This window comes from Cupressus sempervirens, chromosome 6 (genome assembly GCF_028749045.1).
Source record: "Cupressus sempervirens isolate cs-2001-9-10 chromosome 6, ASM2874904v1, whole genome shotgun sequence".
In the NCBI taxonomy this organism is placed as follows: Eukaryota; Viridiplantae; Streptophyta; class Pinopsida; order Cupressales; family Cupressaceae; genus Cupressus; species Cupressus sempervirens.
In genome coordinates this window covers 153,305,547-153,324,664 of record NC_143123.1, presented here as the reverse complement: position 1 = coordinate 153,324,664, position 19,118 = coordinate 153,305,547, and the positions used below count along the sequence as shown (strand labels likewise).

The window sequence follows — 19,118 nt, the reverse complement described above, 5'->3', positions numbered from 1 at the left end:
TTATGACAATATATGTGTAGCATTTCATTTATGTATTCAGAGATAGAAAATTGTTTAAGTATTAGACAATTTGTAGGAGTACAATGAACAAATCTTAACAGTACAGACAATGCATAGAGAATTAGCTTATGCATAGTTAAGAAAATATTTTTAATATTTTCATGATTATGTGTACTAGTGTGCATGTGTGTACAGTCAATACAACACAAGTTACAATAATTTTAACTGTGTTGGTTTTAATAGTGCAGAACAAAGCATAGTAGAAAACAAAACTGTACGACTTTAGGAATTATTTTGTTTCAAAATAATTACTAAGTCATGTTAGCTGACTATGTGGATATTATTTTATATTATGTCAAGTGTGTGAAGACATGGAAACCAGCTAAGAAACAATTTGTAAATGCACAAGATATAAGTAAAGATCTTATGTTGCACAGATAATGAGGAAAAAGTGTATTGCATAATGAATGCATAATGCACAGATATTTTGCAAGTTGCATAATTAGATGTGACATGTGAACTATTGTCAAAATCATCTACGAGCCTTATGTGATGCAAAATATGATGCAAGATCAAATAAATTGTGAGTTACAGTAGCAAACAAGTATTGTATACATATCTATTTTGTGAAGGAATTGAATTGTATAATTGCATGTTGGGGCAATGGGCTCTTCTTGCATACATTGTAATTGATCTAGAAACTCCTAATAAGGTTGAGGCTTCTAACAAGGCCTAGTCCTCTAACAAGGACTCAAAACACTATATGTACTTCATAGACTCCTAAGAGGATCAATATCTATTACAGATCCTATTGTTTAGTGAGTCATCTAGTGGGTACCATTGCTACTAGGGTTTTTCCTTGGCCAAGGTTTCCCTAGTTAACAAATAATGGTGTTATGAGTTCTCTATATGTATGGTTATATTTACTATTCAACATTGTTAGTTTACTTTCATATGCAAGTTATAAAGTAAGTAAAAATATTCAGTTGTGGAAAAAAGTTTGTAGAATACTAATTCACCCCAACCCCCTTCAAAAGTATTATCTATTTCTAATAAGGAGGTCTATGAGCAACTTAAAAATTCCATAACTTTCAAACCGTGAAACCTTTTGACCTGATTCTTTTTTGGAGTTCTTGAATTGAAATCAAAATAATAATAAAATAACCAATTTTCTACATTTGTGTGTATCCCGAGGTGTACAAAAATACTAACCCAAATAAGTAATAATATAAATTTGAGAGTTGGAATCTCTATTTTTCCCAAATAGGTATTAAGAAATGCAAACATATAAACTGAAACAATCTCTAAACATATTTTTGGGTGATATAGGATTTTTCTTACACCGTTGGATGCTCCTATAGCAATAGGCATAACATGGATCCTTTTCTCTCCCTCTTTAATTTCTCTCTATATTTGCATTCATCATGATACGTTCTTATTTATGGGTATGTAATGCTTTGTTTCATGCAAGATGTGATTTTCATTGACTACCAATGTCCTTTCATGTCTTGGATTTTAGTGTTTATCATTTAATAATCATATATAGTCTACTTCTTATGTGTTATCTTTTCTAGCACATTATGTGCTTGGAATTACATATCATATGATGTGTCTGTAACACCCCACCAAGGGATCCAAAAGAATTAACCTAAAGTTTCACTAAGTTTGGTAGCATTTTTTTACTTTTTTTTTGAAACATGAAAGTTGAACCATTCATAACATACACATAGTAGCGGAAGCAATAACAACATTCCACTGAAAGTATACATGAACATGCATAACAAGTTAAATTCCTTAAGGATCCCTTAACATTGAATCACCATTAAATTAACTAATATTAATTCCATCTAATACCACATCCACATGAAATAATAATGAAAAGTCCAAAGTTCTTAAACAATATATTTTTGTTTCAAATGTCCCTTAGTAAAACTACATTTCAAAATGCTCAATCATCCACTGTACATGCCACATGGTATGAAAGACATGAAAGAATATACATATGTGAAAGTAAAGTACATCATCCTATTCTAATCCATGATGCAAGTGCAATAAAGTAAATGAAACATGTTCCATACATCATAGAAGATATAAACATTCATCGTAAAGTACAATCATACATCATAATACATAATTATCTAAGTGCGCAGTTCCTCCCAACCATAAATAGCATCATTAGACCATTGTGGGCCCTAGCCATCCCTCCGTGCGTAGCATCCCAAGTCACCAAAGAGATCATCGGTATTATCATAATAGGAATGTCACTCCTAAAACATACTACAACATTTGCAGAAAGAAATCTAACATGCTACAACATATACATAAGAAATCTAATCATGTAAATTAAAACATAAGATAAGTAACTAACAACATCTATCATATGCTAATCATCAATATAAGGATACATGTCCACCATCATAATCCAAGAACAGAATAAAGATAGATGCCAACAAAGAATGCATCAAACATGGTGTCTCAGACCGATCTCAAATGGTAAGAGTGAAAAAACACTACCACCCGACCATGTGGAACCTAAATGGCCCACTCCCACCGCACTGAGGAGATAATCTCAAGTCCCAAATGGGATATCAAATCACATAACACAAATACTCTCTAAGTCCAGGAATCCTAAAAGTATACTAACTCAAAGGTTCCAACATAAATCAACATCTAATCCTAGAGGCACAACAAAGACATGTAGGAACCTACTATGTAAGTGGGAAAGTGTCATCGCACAAATCATGCTAGAGTTACCCTGGTAGTCTCTCAATAGACTCTGGCACCCTAGTGATCCCTATGCGGCCACTAGTATCCTCTCGTACTGATGAGGCATACTACGGAATGCAAGGTTGCAACCAAGCATTCTCTCTACTCCCATCCTAGTATGTACTAGCACTCGAGGCATGGGCGAGAACAAGCAATTATCTTGTTAGGTTCATTTAAGTCAGTATTAAGTGTAATGTTTTCACTTATTAAATAACTTAAAATGAGTTATCATGGCAGCCACTTAGGACCCCAGCCCCCATTGCAAGCCACTTCCTAACACTAAAAGTAGATAACCTACCCTAGGCTCATGGAATAATAAATCACAAAATCACCACAGTCCTATACAAGTGACTGGGAAAATACCAAAAGATAATCCACAATAAGAGCATCAAATCTCCATAAGCAACTAAGAAGCATCCATTGATAATCATAGTTCTCTATTGGCAACTGAAGGTATCAATGATAATCACAATATCTATTGGTTCTCAACAAGCAATAAAAAAGGCATATCAAGAAAATAATACTAATCGAAGACTCCAAAATGGTCAAGTCATACATGTCACTTCATGACATCACCAAGATCAAATAAAAAATTTAGTCCCATCAAGGCAATTGGAAAGTAATCCAAATACAATTTGTCGATAACTCATAAATGGTTACATAGATCATAGCTTACACAAGAAGACTGGAAACAATATCAATCAGTAAACTACACACACCATAGAGCATGTCATCTCACAACCATGGTTGGTTTTAAAAAAGATCGAGATCAAAGACATCATCATGAAATCACAAATCATAACCCCTGAGCCTCTAGTAGACATCCTATAACTGGTCAACAATCTAGTCAACCCAAAAACCCAAAATAGATAGCATAGAGAAAACACAAAATGCAAGCACATGTTTTGGTTTGTTTAAATCACATAGTTGAATTAAGTGTGGGGTTTTAGTTTTTGTTTTTGTTTAAAATATCAAGTGAAGGAACATTGTTCATCTTCCTTATAACTAACCCGTGTATTAGTTTTAATAAGTTAAAGATTTCCCCCACCCCTAACTCATTTAAATCAATTTTCCTAAAGTTCTCAAAGGATAAATACATATTTGGACAATAACCCTCATCGTGATCCAATTAAACATGAACAATTACAAACTTTTCATTATTATCCTTCATTCTAGAACAATATTGGATTCAATTAAACAATTGAATTAAATTTATATTAATAATCTAAAATACTATAAGACAATTAATTATTAAAGAAGAAAAAAACTAATAAAAAAAATTTATTTATAATAAATATAATGATTATTAATTATTAATAATAATATATATAATATTTAATATTTAAAACTTAATAATATTTAATAATATTAATTATGAAAATCAAAATATTCAAAAATTGATTTCATAACACATATAACATAACATAAATTATTTTTAAAAAACTTAACTAAATATATCACCTGCTATCGTGGGTACGTAGTACCCTACTATCGTAGGGCCTGCGATGATAGCAGGTATAGAGTACCTGTCATACCCAAACTATGGGCAAAAACACACAAAAATTTTTTTTTTTTTTTTTTTTTTTTTACAATAATTAAAATTCATTAAGTAGATATGTTTGCGATCTCAGTTTAAGTAAAGGTGCTCTACATTTCATCTTAAGTTTATAATCTTCCGCATGGATTAATCATTAATTTATCTTTCATCATTAACTCGGTTAATTAATTTAACAATCAAATTAAAAGTTTTATCACATTGGTAATTTTATATACTGGTATACAATATCTCTAAATTATTCAAATAACTTTAGATATTAGATCATTAATTAAACAAATTATTAATTAGTCTTACTAAAATAAAATACATGGGACAAACCATCTTTAATAAAATCCATTAATATTTACATCTAATGCTAACTATCTTTAAACTAATTTAATTTAATAAAGCAATTTACTAAAACCAAATTAACAAAATACTATTTAATACTAACATCTCTAAAATCTAAAACTTAACTTAAATCTAAAGAAATTTAACTTAAATTAAATACTAAATTCAATTTTACATATAACTGAATTGAAAACTAATAATATTCCAAGTCTAATTAAATTAACATTAATATTAAAACAACTAAATTTATCTAAAACAAAACTAACTACATCTAATATAATTGACTAATCATAAATCTAGACTTAATTACATTTTAAACTAACTTTAATGACTACTTCTAAAACATGCTAATAAATTAACACTACTAATATATATATATAATTTTAAACAACATAATTAAACAACTAAATAATTAAAACTAAAACTAACTAAATCTAAACTTAATACTAACACTAACAAACATAACATAACTAAACACAATTCCTAACACCTACACTAACTTCTAACTCTACTCTCCTAACTTAACTCCCACTCCATATCCCTTCCACCCACCAGTCACATCGACCTGCCAAACCCCAGACCCCTGTGCAATTTCAAGCGCTGCCACTAGTACAGTGCTCTGCCCAAGGGAATCAGGTGCAGGTCCTTCCCTATGCAAGGTGATGATGAGACAAAAGATGGGGAAAACAAAACTTTTAAACAAGTCTATCACAAAACCAACATTTACCATGACAAGAGGGCTAGCGCAAACCAAGACAGGGTGGAGGTACGGTGATGTCACCAAGTGCCAACAAATTTTGACTTTTAAACACATTTTTTAAACCCTCCTTCCAAACTGACGTCCAAGGAGGGAGATAAGGCATTAATGTTAAAAAGTTTTATGGGTAGCAAATTAGATATTTAGGATATTTAGAGGTCATTATTAAGTTATTTTAGTTATTCATATTTAATTTATTGATGATTAATTTCAAATTTAAATTCAAAAATAAAGAATCACAGAGAATATTCTCTATTGCACAAATAGACTTATTTCTTCTTCCATGCAAAATCCAGAGAGCATTTTGCTCTTGGGGAAAAAAATTTGAAGCTTTATTTTTCTAAGTATGGATTTTAAAACAATGTATATTTTATTTTAAGGATTTAAAACATAGATTTATTCATTGAGACACATTCATACAAGATTTATTGATATCTCAAACAACTTAAATTGAATCATCAACCAAAATCATTTGTTCTTCTATAAAACTTGGATTGAAATAATTCGACCTTTGTCAATAATTTCTTTTAAATGAAAATCCATAAAGCCTAATTACAACCTTAACATACCAAGAATATGAATTATCCATTTTATTCGATAATGCAATACTTGTTTGATTCTAATAATCATGAAACTAAATCTACATGCATGATCGTAATTTTCATTTTCAACATACAAGAAAACCTTGAAATCTTTGCCAAATTTTATCAACATCAATTCCATCCTAATTTTATGTGCATCCATCTAAATTTAAATCATGATTAAATCACATGAAAAATAATTATACTCAACACCAATTTTATTGGCAAACCTGATTCAAAGGCTCAGCTGAGAAAGAATCGGGAAGAAAACTCGGCTTCATTGCCAATCCAACAAAGTTTTGAGATACAAATTATATAGGATATCAATCCCAAATTTCAACAATATAAATGAATTTTCTTCATGACCCTCAGCAAGGGATTCATAACAATTTCTGTAACACTTTTCTAGAAACATGGATGGAACAAAATCTGATCAGGGTGACCACAAGCATGACCAAGAAACAAATCAACCATGCATATTCACACAAGGTTATCACTATAAGATTCACAATGAATTAATACTAGGAAAAGGTGGATTCTTCCAACCAGGAGAAGTCAAGCACAACACCAAACAGATGCCCAATCGGGGCTATAAACCAAGAACTTTCGTTCTTCCATTTCAACATACCATAATCATACAGGGTTTATGCTGACAGGTAGGGGCCCATAACACCCTACCCTTTCTCCCTCTTCTCATCCTGAGAAGAGACTCTACACTGGTTGGAGTCTGACTAAACAAACCTTTTCCAAAATTGGTCACTTCTGCCCTATCCAAGGGTGAGTAATACCAAAACACCCATGCAAGAAAATCTCCAAAATTTTAAACATAAACATGAAAAGAAATCATCCAAAATAACATGGTTTTCAAAGCATCCCAACATACCCACAAACATACAAAAATTTAAACAACAACAAGGTAGCATAAGCATGAAACGAACATAAAATCTGAACAAGGGAGATGAGAATTTCTACCTGCACAAAGAGGTAATGGCAAATGAACAAGTTTGAGTAGAGTTTCCCCTTCCTTCCTTCAATCTTCAAAACTCCTCTCTAAATGTAGAGATTGGGTAACAACCTCCACTAGTCCAAGAAGGGCCTCTAAATAAGCTTCAAACCCAACCACCAAAGGGATCAATAACTTCTCCCACCCACTAACAATTCTAGAAACTCCTAACTCAACCCACACTATGGTTAAACACTAAGTGGAGGTAAGGTAAGACAACTCATGGTAACCACTTGCAATTTTCGCACAAAGGTAAAATGAGACTTTTTGAGAGATCTCAAAAGTTAACAAAAGGGACTTAGGGGTTGGAAAAGACCCCCAACCCATACCCATACCCCTTGGGTATAAATATTTCAAGTTTTAAAGCCTTAGGAATAGGTTTAGAGCCAAACAAATGTTAGGAAATTAAAATAGGACCATCTAACTACTCTAACATCAGAGATTAAGCACTAATTTGAATTAAGGATGACTAAACTTGATTAAGAACCCAATTAGCAAACTAACACTAACTTAAACCAACATGGGTCCAAAGGTTACACAACTAACCCTAATCAGCATACTGAAGAACATAAACAACTTATGAGTGTCAAGCGACACCAAAAGAACATAGTTACGAACATGTACATTCACTGAACACAGAAAGAAAATACATACATCTCACCGTTAAAATACTTGAATTACGAACAACAAGGTTTCTAAATTTAGCACATAGAGATCAGTTATGTTCCTCTGTCAATTTTCTCAGCCAAAATATCTACACACTCATTACACACATCAGTAGTCCCGAAATTCACATGTACATATGTATATACGTATCAAAATTTCACATAAATTGGAACATACATCACTCAGGGTTTCTTTCATCCTACTTAATTCTTAACCATTAGAAATCTCTTAAATCAAAGCATCAATCCTACATTTACCGATTTCATCAACATACATATACATAAAACATTAAATGACAAACATCAATATATCTGAAAGTAACATCACATAACATGAAATAATATAATATGTTCTAAGTATCAGATAATGTCTCGACATCTCGAGTCGTGAGTATTAAAATGATAAAGTAATATCTAAGGCTACGAAGGGTCGGGGCGAGGCCTCACAGTACCCCTGTCATCGCAGTACCTGCGACGGCAGGTACTCTGTGACCTGCAAAGCGCATGGGGCATGGGTTTTGTCCCTCCCACTACGATTTAATAAATTTTTTTTTAAAATTATTTAAAGAAATGCTCTTCCCAAAAGTGATTCAAAATAATTTTATTAAAACATTTTTCAATAAGCGTTTATATAAAACGCTTCCGTATTCACACACACACACACATATATATATATTTATATTTAAAGCAATTTCATCTACAACAAAGTTAAAACATTTTTCCATTATATATATTTTTTAATGCAACATTTTTTAAAAATATTTTCAGATTTGTAAACATATATGTATATTTTTTTTTTAAAAACATTTACAATAATGCCTGTGAACATATACATAATTTTTAAACAAAAAGGGCTTTTCCAATTTTGTAAAATAAGAATTTTCCCATCGTTCTTTAGATTTACCTATTTAATCCATCTAAAAGGTTTGTCTATAAGCATTTAAACCCTAATCCCATATATCCCTCAGATCTACGCATTTGGGGTTTCTCATAGAGGAATTTAAATATCCAAGACAAGAATGCATACAACCAAGATATTCAACACATGAAATCTTTAGAAAGCATTCAGAAGACACAAAGAAGATAGGAAGTGGAAGAATACAAAATAACATCTGCAAAATCACAAGTGTCCACCTAGACACTAATGCTAATTCACTTCTCCTCAGAATCTATAGAGCAAGCCCCTTCCTTCTCCAACACTCGCAGATCCACCCAAAACACTCCTCCAGCTTCTAAGAGTGCATGAATATAAGGACCTCTTAGGAAGCACCTAGAATGTCTCTAAAAAAAACCAAGAGATAAGATAAGTGTTGACAACTAAGCACGAGCCTATTCCAACCTTCTAGATGAGTCACAAGGTTGTAGACACCATGTGCTTAATTTGTGCGCTAATTCCTGCATTGTAGACATATGTGCAATCAAGGGGTGCACTTACTCCTAGGTAGACTTATAACTTTTATTTTAATTCTTTTATCATTATTATTATTATTTATTTATTATTTTATTATTATTATTTATTATTATTAGTAATTTTAATTTATTTTATTTAATTCTTTTACTCAATTAATTTTCCATTTAATTAGTTAAAATCAAAATATCAACATATCATAATATTATATTATTATTTTCCAAAATAATTAAATCTTTTAATTTTAGACTTAATTTAATAGAATATTCACCAAAGACCTCCAAAATAAAATATTAAAACCCATAATAGAACAATCCATACAAAATCAGTCTAAGGGGTCAAAACCATGAATTACGTCATCTGACGCATTCGATAAGTAAAACATCTTAGATACTTGTCCTACCTTTCTAGGACAGATGGTCTAAGGGTCTAGGATTTGGACTTGAGAATTTATCTCCCCTCTCTCATCATTGAGATAGTGCGATAGGGTACGCTCATCCTGGCAATTCAAGAAAGTCAATACTTGGTACCTGCAACCTGCATAAAATCCATGCATGTACATACAATATACATATATGCTAAGCTAAATAGGCAATGGTAGTAAGTGGTGCATCGTGTAGATCTCGACTAGCAGGTGACTACTACTCCCTTCCTTAACCACATTAGAAATGCCATACATAAAGAGAACAAACACACACACCATACACATGCAAGTATGGGGTAAGTATCCATAAGAAAACATATGTGATAATAAACCATCTAACTAATCATCATCAATAATCGAAAATAATGTAATAATCATCATGCATACATGAAATGTAGAGTCTAAGTAATCTCATCATATATCACTGAATCCATAGTACAATATTTGATAGTCTCAAAACAATGCTACTAACCATCAACATAAAACTAGCCTAACAGAGTTTGGCCATGATAGCAACAATGTATCTAGAAAAATGTAAACAAGGGCAGACACAGCAATGTCTTTCCTTCTATCTATGGTGTTACATTATTATATGATACATCTTGTTTGATATAGGATGTTTTATTTTGTGCATTAATAGATTTTGGTTATCACTTATAGTTTATCTTTATATCTTAAAAGATTTTGTTTTATAATCTTCCATGGACTTCTCATTGTTCGTTCTTGTATATACCTTGTACATTATTTATCTATGTTTGTCTAAGGGTTGACTTTCCTTAGTATAGTGACATTATTTTCTTGTAAAAAATTGTGTCTTAATTGTGAATCTCTCTTATATATAATAGGCATGTGTCATCCTTTATCAAAGGATCCCTATTCCACTAGTACACATGGGGTTGAATAGGTGCATTCTTATTCTTCTTCTAATCTTTTGTGTTGAAGATGTTTATCTTCATTCCAACATTCCTCTTAGAGGTGGATGTCTTGCTAACAAGATCTCTTTCTTTCAAGGTTCTCTTCCCATAAGTGATATATCCTTTCATAATTTATCTATTTTCTTATCCTACAAGAGCCATTATTCTTTACTAAGTTTGGGGCATACATTTATTTTTAGAGGATATGACATTATTTATAGAAAAGGTTATCCTTGACTCTCTTCCTTATGATTTCTATATCTATATAGTCATCGTTGGGAAGGGGGAATATATATGTCCTCCTTGTACTATAGTTTAATTTTACTTTTACATTGCAACATGTCTTTCCCTAATAGGTATAAATGAGACTTGTCCATCCTAGGGAAACACATTTTCATTTTAATTTTGCATGCAACTCCCTAATGGTTATTAGTGATACTTCTCCATCCCAGAGAAATGCATTGTACACACACTTTTTTCTATAGATAATGGACCCTTGTCCATCCATAGAGAATAAAGACATATTTATACTTTTTAGTGGGTTGAAACGCATATACACATGCATAATTTGTCAGCACCAACATAGGATTGACTACCAAGCACACAAACTTGCTAGGCCATTTGATCCTTCTTTTCTATATTTGGTTTTTGTGATTAATGGTAAGACACACAAACCTTGTTGGAAAACTCTCTCTCTCTCTCTCTCTCTCTCTCTCTCTCTCTCTCTCTCTCTCTCTCTCTCTCTCTCTCTCTCTCTCTCTCTCTCTCTCTCTCTCTCTCTCTCTCTCTCTCTCTCTACCTCTACTTCCATGTTATTGGAATAGAATCATGAGGGATGTCATCCTTTTTGGTGTTGTTTTATTTCCTATCTGATCCCTTATGCTTTGTAGTAGCCTTCCAAATATGATATTATTGGGCAAGGCATTTTCCAATCAAGGTCCCTTTCGCTAGTTGATTTGGGCTTTTTTTAGTCTTTTGATTTTATTTTTGTTTCTCTTTCATTTCTTTTGATTTGTTTTCATGCTCTTATGCATGGTAATAGAGTTAGGATCTAAGGTTTGGGGGCTTATTCCCTTGGTCTTGGTGATGTTCTACCTCATTGTGACTTGTCATTTGTCTCTTCATCTCTTATCCTTCTTCCTTTACCAAGAGTATGACTTGCCTCATGCTCTTGTATAGTTGGCATAAAATGTATTGTCTTAAAATGGAAGCACTTCATTTTGAGGCACTTCAACTCTCCTTAATGTCATCTCTCTCTATCTATCTCTCCAACATTTTTCAAATTCCTAGATCATCTCTCATCATCTAACATGGTCGTTTTGTACTATTTTTCCTTTTCGATCATATCCTTTGGCAATTTCATAATTTTCCAAATCTTTATGCACCTTCTCCAAGGATTTTAAGATCCCTTTTTTGGAATACCCTTAAGAATAGGTTGATTTATTTTGAAAGAGGTTGATCTAGGTCAAACTCTTCCCTTAGGGATTTGAGTCCTGAGGCCTGTACTATCTCGAGTTTTTAAATTATTTAATCTTGCTCCCAAGTTGACCTATTTTATTTTTTATCCAAAAACAAGGATTCTTGGGAATTTAATTTTCATCCATCAATCTATCATCATCATTCTACAAGAATTTTTTTTTTAAATGAATACATGTGTCATCAATAATTCTTCAAGATCAAGCACTTCCTTTTTTTATCAAGCTTCTTCCTTCAAGGTGGTAGTGGAATTTGTCTTCTGAGGAGATCTATCATTCAAATCTCCCACTATTCCTCAAGGCATCTCACATTTATTCCTCTTCATGAGGTATTAACTTTTATGGTTTTATTTTGGTTTCTTTGAGTCAAGGCTATTACATTTGTATACTTGGTCACATATTAAAGCTAATTGCATCTGCTAAGGCAATTGCATTTCTAATTGATGTATTTAGTCCTAATACATATTAGTACTTTAATACCTTAATTTTAAGGTTGATTCCATAATTTAGGGCTTGACCAAGGCAAGCTCACATCAAAATAAAACAACAACCAAGTTTTACTATGTACAAGAGTAGGATGTCGAATTTGCGACCATAGATATGGTAATTACATACTGAAAAATTTACAAAGAAATTAGGTCAATTTTGCAATAGTGTTCCATGGACATGTCCATCTTGTTAGAGTAGGGTTGTGGTTGCACCAAAAGATTGAACTGCCAATGCTCGATACCACCACTCAACTTATAGTACACAAGAGGTGGTTAAACCATTGTCACAAATTCCAAGGGGAGCACTAAACACATTTCCAAAAATCTCCTAGGGTGAACCCACAATAGTGGGTTACACTTTTTTGGAGAAAGAAATTCCTCCAAAATTGCACAAGACAATTTTTTGGCACCAAAAATTTCAATAGAAAGTAATCACATAGTTGAATGATAGAAACTATAAAAGTTTTCATTGAAACTACTTTTGATTCGATCAAAAATAATTAAACAAAAAAAATGCGGCCTAAATAGTTTTGACAGAAACCAAACTAAGTAGTTTATATACAAACTATTTAGTTTATATAAAAACTACTTAGTTTCTATTGAAACTAACTAAACACAAAAAAATTGAAACTAACTGCAAATAGTTTCTATTGAAACTAGCAAAGTAGATGGCTTTTACAAAGTCTATAATATTTTTAGTTGTTTTCATGGTTTCCAAGTTTAGATGGAGCATTGAAGGCATGCCATTTTGCATGACACAAGTACTCAGAATGAACTTTCTAATGACTATAGATTTGATACATTTTGAATTTTTTAAGTATACATTTTTTTTGCATTAATCGAATAGAGGTTGGTTATAAAACATAAACCTCTATATTGGATGCTCATGGAAAAATAGTAACTGGGTAAAAGAACAAAACCCAGTCACCGTTCATGTTGACTTATCAGAATGACTAAATTTGAGTATTTCTATCTAAAATTCAATTTTTTTCAAACATGTGATCTAGATAAATTCATTCTAGCTAAGTTATATATGGTTTCACATTTTTCCAATTGTTAATGTCTATTAAATGCATGCTTTATACTAGTTTGTATCCAATTACTAAAGAAATAAAACTATTTTAGAAAAGTGGCATTTCAATAACTCTTATTATTTTTTATGATTTTTTTTTTAATAACATATAAACATGATTGTATAGAGCCCAGAGTCAAGAATATTCTCATATAGATTTTATAGTGTTTTAATTAGATATAGTATATTATCATTAAAAATTCTACAAGGACATATTTTAACACTTGAAAAGATGTCGGTTTTGAGAAAGGAAAAAATATTAAATAATATCAAAAAAATTTAAAATTATATGATTTTCTAGAGGAGAGATTCCTCTTGTAGAATGTATAATTCTTCTCCTAGTTAGAATAGATTTGTTTTGAAAGATGTGGTGGGAGATGAAAACTATCAATTTCAGGTGAGTTGAAATTTAAATAATTATAAAAGAGAAAATATAGGTCTAAACCTTATTTTTATTTTTGATTATTCTAGCTATATATGTTATCTATAACATAGTCTGAGATCAAAGGAAAATAAGTTTATTTCCATATAGTTTTGTGGTGGGAACTAGACCCTTAATTTTCAATGTTTTTTAGTAGCTAAAAATATGTCTATAAAATTTTTAAAAATATATGAATTCTTATTCTAAATAATTATTAAAAATTATAATTATAAACTTCATGCATTTATACACATTTAATTAGTTTAATTCATTTTTAAATTCAAAATAATAATGTCAGTTTTATGTCATTAAGGATGGACAATTATACTTTTGTTGACATTTTCCTTTACAAAAGGGTGATACAGCTTTGTGCTTTAACCCAACTAAGAGATTTTTTTTTGAAAAATAACTACACTCCCCGTATTCAAGTCCTCTTTCAATCAGAAAAATAAATTTTGAAATCGAGTAAATATATAATAAGTTACATGTGTCAAAATCCATGTATGTCAAAATTACTGTTAGGTCAACCTTAAACTTTGACAAAATGTGAAATACTAAGGATAAAGATACCAAACAACCTCCATGGTTTTAGTATGGATATTAACAAACTAAATTCAAAAGAATCACATTGATATCCATTGTAGAAAAAAATATGTGTATCAAAAATAGTGTCAGTACTCTTTAAAAATCAGGTTTTTGATAACATACCAATCTTAGTGGGAGAAAAAATAATTCAATCAAATCAATTCAAAAAATATATATTTAGAATCTACACAAAAAATCCTAAAAGACTCTAATTTACTTCATCTTCAAATTCCTAACTATTAAATGATAACTTGCATTTGAAAGTGAAAGTTTTCTTGAAAATTCACAGTTGAGCATCAATTTAGAAAAAAAACTAGAACACATTATTGTGGGTCCACCCCCCAAGGGCCCTCAAAATTACTTGAGGGTCTGAGTATTCAAACCTATGACCAAGCTCTAATACCACTTGTTAGAGTGGGGTTGTTATTGCACCAAAAGATTGATTTGTCAATTCTCAATACAACCACTCAACTTATAGTTCACATGAGGCAGTTAAACCCTTGTAACAAATCATGAGGGGAATGTTGAAGGAATTTCCAACACATCTTCCCATAAAGTATCCAAACACTTTACAACCTGTCCAACGTCTTCCTTGAGGCCTAAAAACACACTTTTTTGCATTTTTTGTTGTGATCACAAATTCACAATTGAAAGTTCAGACACAGATTTAGATCTACAATTCTAAAAGTGAAAAGGTATATTCTCTTAGAAATTTAAAGGTGCATACTATGTCATTGATTTCCTATTTCTATATCTTAATCGAGTTGATTAAATATGCCTATCTTACTCTTCTTATTTAATCAATTAGTTCAATTTGACATTTATATTTACACATTTTTAATCAAATTGACAATGCATGAAAGATGACTTTCTTGCATACTTGATATAATTTGAGTTAAGCATTGGAATCCCTTTATCCCATTGGGTTTTGCTAATCTAACTTGGATTATATTGAGAGTTATGTTTGGGAGCCCCTCTTTCTCTTGTATTTGAAATGTTAGTGTGAAGTGGAAACCTTGTCCTATTGAATGCTTCAATTTTACCCCTAAACACTTCTAATGACCAAATAAAAGATCCAATAAAATATATAGTTATAATTTTCAAATTAGCACAGGAGAGTAGCCTAAAATAATTCATATCAAGTGTTAACATTCCAGATAGATACAACAAGGTGGATATACATTGTTAGATGGAATGTACTGGGAGAATTCCACTATATTACATTTATACAATAAATTTACTTATAAGAGAAAATGTGGCATATTCTAAGGGATAACTAGAATTCTCTTAAAGATAATTAAAAGTTTTAAATTAACTTATTTCTCAAAATATCAAGAGAGGCACCTAAGGATTTGATAAATTTATAATGTACATTATGTACAAACCATCGTGTTATTAAAAATCTAGTAGCACAAGAATTTAGTAGTTAACTTATCAATTGCTTTGGATTCAAGACCTTAACCTAATATGAGTATTTATTTTTTTAGTCACTCTATCTGACATGAAAAAGAGTCATGTATATGTTTTTGAAGTTAAAAAGAGAAGTATCATTGTACAAAAAGTGTCAAACCAAGTATTAACTATTGGCTGCTAAGAAATTAACACAAAATTTGGCATATAAATCAATCCAACAAAACAAATCATGTTGTGAAGAACGAAAAAAATTATTTGAAAAATATGAATCACTAATCAACAAGTGGAAATACTCTAGAATTTTTTTTAATTAATAGAGGTTATGCATGAAACTAGCTCCATGGGTAAAAACTAACCCCAAGTCCACATCAACTTAGGTACCACGATCCCTAGATTTTACTTTTTTATGTGCACACTTTAATGGGGCCTATTGATTCTAATTTTAAATTGTATCATATCACAAGATCCTTTTCACATTACCATGAATATATTCATACAGGACACAATAGTTTTCATTTTATTGTGGGTCATGACCCCTTTGACATTGATTTTATCTCTTGTTGGATGCACATATATAGTGAATGACACACTAGTATTAAATTTACGCTATCTTACATGTCAAGACACATTGTTCTAGCTTTGACATCTTGTCATAGTTTCATTTCACACTTGTTAAATGCTTTCAATGATGATAAAGGAATTTAGCACTAACACTTGATACATGTCAACTTATATCTCATCTCCAATTGTGTGAAAATATGTTATTTTTACAATTATACAAATTTATCAAACCATAATGCGAAGATCCATTATCATATTCTTTCAAGCTTATTCATTTTTTACTACATATTTACTTTGGCATGCATGATTTATATAGATCTATACACACACCAAGTAGAGGTAAAATGAAGGGATACAAAATTTGTATGTTACACTCCATACCTTTGTTTACATTACTTTGTACAACTATCACAAATCCACATAGATATAATGTGAATTTATCCACATCTATAGCTAATTTGATATCATAGATTAGATCATGTAGCTTGGCATAGCCCACCATGGAGGGAGGGAGAGAGAGAGAGAGAGAGAGAGAGAGAGAGAGAGAGAGAGAGAGAGAGAGAGAGAGACAAAGACAGAGACAGAGACAGAGACAGAGACAGAGACAAACAAAGAGAGACACAGAGACAGAGACAGAGATTGGGGGTGGGGGGTGGGAAGATGTGTTAGTAGCATCCATCAAGTAGTAGCAAGATCACTCTAACACATTTGATTCTAGAGCATCAAAATTTGAATTTTAGATTTAGACATTTGATCTACTTATTAGTCTACTACATTTGCATCCACATTGATTCAAGACATACCTATAATAACTATTCCATCTTCAGGGCCTAACTACTACAAAGAAAGTTTAATATTCTTCATTTTATCTTAAATCAAGCTCCATACACTTCTACTTGTACAACCCCATTCAAAACCAAGTCAAGAACTAAAATAAAGATGAAAGGATTCACAAGGTCTACATCAGTTCATAAGACAAGGATGCATCACACAAACTAATCTAAGTAACACAATCTAATGTAACATTAGATCAAATGATATGACTTTTTTTATAACAACGACATTCTCAATAGTTATATCAAGCCACTATGATAAAAATTCTAAATGCACACTCTGATTGTAATTATCTATTATACCATCTCACTTTGCAAAATATAAAGATAAATTGAATATTCTTTCAATACTATGTATTTATACTATATAATCCTATTAATTGTCAATTATATTAACTATTGCAATAGATCTCTTTTCCAATAAAAAATTTAAAATGAATACTCCTTCAATAAAGAAAATTGATTTTTTTTAAATCCATAATAAAGACTAATGAGAGACATACCAGAACTCAAGATTTTCTTGGGGCCATAGCTTTTGTGCATATTTATCAAGCGAATCGGAAGTGAATACTACTAGGAGATTCATGGCCACCCCAGATGAAAGACCAACACTCTTTGAATACCCATCAAATATTTGAGAAACTGCTCTTTCTTTCACTTGGGGTGGGAGATTGAAGAAATCTCTAGAAACTAAGTCCACATTGTTTAGAAGCTCCTCTTCCACTCCATGATTCACTAGACGAAAAGCTCCCCACTCTTGGCAAGATTATTTTACTTGATTGCACATTCTGTGAAGATTAATATCACCATCATTAAGCTTTGATAGAAGTGCAAAAACATCAATTATTGGGAGCTCAACCATACTTGCTAGGAAAGATGAAAATTGTAACAGTTGGGTTGGAGATAATGAAGAAATATTTATTATTTTCTTTTGTTAAGTGTATCTAACAGCCAAGTGCATCAGTTGGTACAAGCTCCGCCATTAAAGGGAAAATAATAAACTTCTAATAGAACTTATTAGAATTTATTATAGTGAAATATAGATTATTTTATTGGGATGACAATCATTTTAAGTGTACCTGTGAGTCACATTGGCTATTAGAAAGAATTATGAAATGAAGTTGCTTCCAAGTTATGGTGAGTTTTTGGGGATTTGTATAGACTACTAGTTCATGGGCATCCACATATATATAGTTTTCTAGTGAACATGTAAGGAAGCAAAGGTGCATGAAATCGCTTCCTACAATAATCTTTGAGAGGACGATTATGAAAATTCAACTAACTATTGCAGAAATCTCAAGAAATGCATATTAACATAATAAAAATAACAATGAACTCATAACACAATAACTACCATGGGGAAACCCTTCTATAAGAATTTGGTATAGCTATGATACTGTGTAAGAATTTTCCTAAGGCAAGAATGAAATGCCAAGAACTAGAAGCTCAAGAGATAGCACAAGAGAGACAAGCTATGATCAAATGAGAATGGATTGATTAGATAATTGGATGAATACATCATGGAAGTGCCTTGTATATAAAGGTAATGAAAATGACTAGGATTCATGTAAAGAGATAAGAAACAACTAAGCACATGTCCACCAAGAGTGGATTATCCTCCATTGTGCATAAATGTACGTGAAACAATGTGAGGATAAGAATGCAAGGTGTATCTCATAAAGAGATGTAGTAGAAAACATGTGCTCAATTGGAGTGCAAACTACTATGTTGTCAACATGACAACTCATATGATTATGCAAACTCCTAGGTGTCCACATGAAAATTAATATGAAAATGCATTAACCTAAGTAAACTTAAGTAAAGTGTAAATAGTAAATATTTATTTACACCAACACCCCCCCTT

At 31.4% G+C, this 19,118-nt stretch overlaps 1 pseudogene; it reads right to left on the bottom strand.

The window, feature by feature from the left end:
• LOC149551698 (C4-beta,C20-epoxidase-like) overlaps positions 1-18,116 on the bottom strand; it is a 112,017-nt pseudogene extending 93,901 nt beyond the window's left edge.
• Between the last annotated feature and the right edge of the window lie 1,002 nt (positions 18,117-19,118).